Source organism: Phyllostomus hastatus, unplaced genomic scaffold (assembly GCF_019186645.2).
Source record: "Phyllostomus hastatus isolate PE091 unplaced genomic scaffold, TTU_PhHast_1.1 phas_contig_196, whole genome shotgun sequence".
Classification (NCBI taxonomy): domain Eukaryota; kingdom Metazoa; phylum Chordata; class Mammalia; order Chiroptera; family Phyllostomidae; genus Phyllostomus; species Phyllostomus hastatus.
This window is the reverse complement of record NW_025333709.1, coordinates 34,817,327-34,823,091: the sequence shown is the minus strand read 5'-3', so window position 1 is coordinate 34,823,091 and position 5,765 is coordinate 34,817,327. Positions and strand designations below refer to the sequence as shown.

Genomic DNA, 5,765 nt, shown 5'->3' with positions numbered 1-5,765 from the left:
AATACTAGGAATTTTTTTTAATTGTAGCTAAGTGAGAGTTAAAGAATAAAAGCTCCTAGTTAAGGAATAGGTTTTATTTGTCCACTGATGATGGGTTTGTTAGAATCCTCCATTTAATCATGAAAGTCACTCAATAGATTTTCTCAGAGATTCTTACTTCATATTATTAAGTTTAAATATATAGGCAGAGGCTCTGGTCCTGTCCCACCCGGCAATGGAGTTTCCAGACCTCAGGGCTCACTGTTTGGAACTGAGCCATCAGCGCTTAGATTTTCTCTGCTCAAGTCTGATGCCTGTTAGGGCATCTTCTGTGCAGATCATGTGGCCTATGCTCAGCATCACTGTGGATCTGCTTACCAACAGACTATACAAGTACCTGCATGCCCACTTCGTAATGTGCCTGTGCCTGTGGCCAGAGGAAGCCCCCTGACCACACTGCATGGGAGCACAACGACCAAGACTGTCGCTCAGATCCAGCACAGCAAAAATGCAATCTTCACCAACAAGTGTGAACACTCTGGCTGCTGCAGCAGGAAATGGTGAAGCTGACCTGTGTACATTGTGACCGAACCTTCTGCATCAATCATCATCACCCACTGGACCATGATTGTTCTGGGGTGGGGCACCCAACCAGCAAGGTAGGGCTTGATGCCATCTCCACAGAAGGAGGTCTGGCTTCTTCTACAAGCACCATCCCCAACCCAAGTTGGACCTTGCCTTCATCTACTTCTCCCAGCAGAGCCACAGCACAGTCTCTGTCACACACTGCTGCTCCAGGGATTGCTTTGCAGAATGGCTGGAGTGAGGATGGGGCTCTGCAGAGAGCCCTGGAACTGCTCCTGGCAGAGCCCAAACCCCAGGCCACAAGTTCTCTGGAGGAAGACGACTTAGCTTTAGCACAAGCACTGTCAGCCAGTGAGTCAGAGTACAGACAGCAGCAGAGCCCACAGGGAGAGGAGGCCAGCAGCAGCCCGGAGTGGAGACGAGGAGTGACACAGAGGCTGTTTTCAGGGAGCATTAAGAGAAAGAGTTTGTGGAACTGAGCCAACAGAAGACACTGCTGGCCTCTCCAGCTGCATGGGAGAGAGCAGCTATGAACTGTTCCCTGGTTGATCCCCCAGAGCATGCTAGCCAGGCCCTGCTCAACCCCCTGCAACATGTCACCCCTCCCACACTGTTGCTGCCCCCACATGTAGGGACAGGGACGGGCCTGGGAACAATAAAAGATATCAGTAGTTAATTAGACCAAAAATAAAAGATTAAATACATAAAAGAAGGGTTAGAACAGTGTGTAGAAATTCCATGTTCTGAAAAATCTCCAACTGTTTCACGACATGAAGCAAATTTCATCAATGTCACTTCACATACAGAACCTATTCTTAGTGACAATTCAGGGCAAGTGCTATAGAATAGCCAGATAACTGAACTAACGTATTAAGGAAGCCAAAGTAAAGGAAGACAACATAGTGTGTGAAGAAGAAATGAGAGTGAATGAGAGACACGCTAAGCATCTTCTGTGTGGAATGCTGACTTCGGATGAAGTGGAAAAGGATGGTCACAGAAAATGCGCTAAGGAAATGTCAACACATAGTTTCCAGGAAAGTGAGACCTTTGGATTCTACCCCTGGACAGTGTTTCCTCCTGCCCCTAGCACCCTGGGTATAGCTGGAGGGGCAGTCACAGCTTAGAATGTTTACTTAGATTAGTCAAACAGCAAAGGAAGTCTTTGTAAAAATCAGAGAATGTAGATCAAAGTGCTGGAAATAAAAACATCAACTAAGCATCAGATCCTCATTTTAACACTCTTTAAATAATAAATCAAAACCTTATCTGAAATGGGGCCAAATATATGATGATGGAAGATGATTTGGCTTTGGGTGGTGGGCACACAATGCAATATACAGATCATGTATCATAGAAATGTACACTTGAAACCCATATATTCTTATTAACCCAATGTCACCTCAATAAATTTAAAAACTAATTTTAAACTATTAGCAAATTGTAACACATTGTATATAATGCACTTCACTTTCTTCCTTTCTTTTATGAGGTTGGCCCCTGAGTCCTTTGCTGCTTTGCTTTTATAATACATCCTATATTCTTTCCCCTTACTGCAGTCTCACTATACCCACTCTAAGCCAGCCCCTCATGATATCTGACCTAAATTACTGGACCCACCTCATCTTCCCTGCTTATTGTCACTTCTCTTTTGCCCTAAGAGTCAGTGCTGCCAGCTTCTAAATCTTTGGAGAATTACTTGTTAAAACAAATTTATATTTCAGCTTTTCCCACTTACTCAAAGAGTGCCTCAGGTCACTCAGTTACCACTCATTCAGTGACTTACCAACTTCCAGAAATGCACTATATTCATTTTGTACCTCTTATTTTAAAGATATCACCACAGACCATTTTTAGTAATAAAGTGACAACTCATGTAAAGAAGCTAAGGCAGTTATAAAGTCACTTCAATACAAATTTTAGAAGTTTTATAAACCATATACTACAAAAAGATAATAAAATGAATTTACTACAGGGAGGTGACTTCTAGTGGGGAGCATTAGGAAAATTTTTGCAGAAAATGTGGCATTTGAACTGCACCATAAAAAACAGATAGGATTCATATATGAGCATTACTATCTGCTCTGGTCTACCTCCTTCCATGTAGTCTGCAAATGGCGTTGGCTACACTTTGCTAAAGCACAATGGATGTACACACATTTTTTTGAACCAACATCACATAGTATCAAATTCTACTTCTGCTACTAGTTTCTATGACCAAAAACATATTGCCTAAGCTCTCAGTGTCTCTGGTCCTTTCCTGAAGGTGAAGATAAAAATACATACCTAAAAAAGCTTCCATATAAATTACCTTTGTAAATACTCATGAAAGTACCTAGAATAGGGCCTGACATACAGTTGACTCTCATTACGTTATGTATCATTTGTATTCAAAAGTTACCTGTTGCACCCTTAGTTCTTTTTTCCAAAGCTTCCATCCCTAATGTGACATTTCCCCTTTGTTCTGGCATAACCTGGCTGATGTCTTCCCTTTCAGCCACATCTGCCCCTGCTCCTACTACAATTTAGGCTCCAAAAATATTTGAAGCAACAAGTAATATTGTATGTTGTTAATTGTTTTTTTAGGACTTGCTGCTCCCTAGGCCTGGAATGACTGTTTCTGCCCTTTCCTGGGTGATTAATTCAAACTCCAGACTCCACTCCCAAAATCATCTAGTCTGTTCAGTCTTCATTTATCCATCTGGTCCCCAGATTTGATTTCTCCATCTTCTATACTTTCTCTATATCACTTTATATTTCCACTACTCTACCTAATCAATTTTTCCACATGCAGATTCCTTAGGAAATAATATTTTGTTGAACTGAATAAGAAACAGTCAATATATCTTAATTGATAGATTTATAGTGAAATGAGCAAAAGGGGCTTATAATTTTAAGATAAAAAATAAAATAATTGAATTTTGGAGATGAAAAAGACATGAGAGAATTTTGTCTAACCTGCTGAGTTTACTTCCAACAATACTATACAATTTTCTCAAGGAAAGAAGAAGAGTATTAATGACAGGCAAAATGTAATGAGTACTATGCTCCAGGCATTTTGCTAAGTATCTTATATGCTTCAGCTCATTTATTTATCTTGACATTCTCTGAAGTAGATATACCATACCCACTTTACAGTTCTCATGCCTTCCCAAACCCCACTGATTCCAGAGGAGAAAAAAACTGGAATATAAAGGATGTATTCGCTTGCTAGGGCTACCTTAACAAAGTCCTAAAACTGAGTGACTTAAACAACAGAAATGTATCATCTCACAGCTCCGATGAGTAGAAGGTTCAGATCAGGGCATCAACAGGGTTGGTTCCTTCTGAGGGCTGTGAGGGAGAATCCCCCGGTAGATGCAGGAATGTAGAAGCCTAACTTCAGTGGGGCCTTGTTCCAAGTTGCAAAACTATCAAAAAACAGATAAAAGGTCCGTTTTCCTCTGGATAAAGTCATTTAGGCAACACAGATGGTCACCCCAGTTACCAAGTAAAGTTAGCATGAACCATGTGTGATGAAAGGCACTGTCAAGTACTCTTACTTGACTGGCCATTGATTATCTTGAAAGTATGCATGTAACGGGTTGTATCTGCTTGGCCATAGAACAGGGTAAGGATTTTTCTGTCTCTGAAATTTCTTAATTGATTGTCCATGATGTACATCATATTTTGGTTTACTTCCTATTCAATAATCAAACTGTTGTTTTGTTTTATTTTTCTACTGCCTCTTCTGTGGAGAGGTGCTCTGGGCTGGAAGAAGAGTTTAAGCTATATTTCCCCAACAGTATCTTTGTATCCAAGTTTCCCCTTTATATGTACATCAGTCGTATTAGGTTAGGGCCCACTCTAATCACCTCATCTTAACTAATTATATCTTCAAAGATCCTATTTCCAAGTAAGGTCAATTGTGATGTACTAGGAAATTAGAGCCTCAACATATCATTGGGTGGGGGGATACCATTCAACCTACAATAAAAAGAATAACTACTTTGTCCCAAGTTCAATTAGTAAGTGGAAAAAACAGAATTTACAAATCACACATGTCTCATACCCAAGCTTTTAAGCATTATACAGACTTATTCTGAGCGTTTTCCCAGTATGTGGAAACTCAAAGTAAAATGACAAAATTTCACATAATAGCAGACTGAAAATAGACTGCAACTCCAGGCTAAAGCTTTCTTAATTGGTATTTTGCTTAAGAAGAAATGCCATTCATCTCTCATTCTTTTACTCTCAGACCCAGAAAGAGCTGTATCATCAGTAGAAGCAACTTCAAACACAAAATACATTCTTAGATCTTTTAACATGAATTTAAAATGGCATTAAATTAAAGTGTTTTTAAAAACAGCATTTTTTTCCCAGAAAAATAACTGCCTGGTAAATTTTGTATGGGCCCATAGTCTTGTGATTATAAATGTAATGTTGACTAGCCTGAGACTTAAATAGGAAGAAGGAAACAAAGGCAATGAGTTCCCTGCTTCCCAGCACAGCCTGTTTCAAGTCCAATGATCCTCTCCTTTCTCTTCGTCAATTTTTTAAAAGTCCTGTGCACTCTTTCATTATAGCATCTCTGCCATACAAAACCATCTGAACATGAATTATTTCTAATTCTTAATAGGACTTCCAAATGAAAGACTGTGTTTATGGCTTTTATTGTTGCATTTCATCTATTCTCAGGCCAGACTTCAGTGCTGGCTTCTTCTTTATTGGTACAGGAGAAGTTTATTGCATAATTCATAGCCCATTAATGATCTGGCAACCAACAAAACTCTTAAGGCACTGCAGAAATAGACATGTCCACGAAACAGAGAGATTAACTGCACTTGGTTGCTGTGAACAATTGTACAGAGAAAATAGGTAGAAGGAGAAGGAGCATTCTTAAGCAAAGAAATAAAATTCACAATTCCATCTTCTTTACTCAAAGATAACTTTCTCTAAAGTATTTTCTTACTTAGAGCAATATAAAGAGCATTAAGCTTTCCCATGCATAAAATAAACACAGAATATTTACTTGATAATTCTTAAACATCTCTTTATATGAAAACAAATCTTCTGTTTCTGTCTGTAGAAATAAAACTGTGACCACATTCTAATTAAATCCTGTTGATTGCATGGAACACCACTAAGATATGACATCAGTGAAATCTATCACATATTTTACACACACACACACACACACACACACACACACACACACATTCCCT

At 39.3% G+C, this 5,765-nt stretch overlaps 1 pseudogene; it reads left to right on the top strand.

Moving 5' to 3' along the window:
- Nucleotides 1-214: 214 nt before the first annotated feature.
- On the top strand, nucleotides 215-1,043 carry LOC123815625 (annotated as a pseudogene).
- Nucleotides 1,044-5,765: the final 4,722 nt, after the last annotated feature.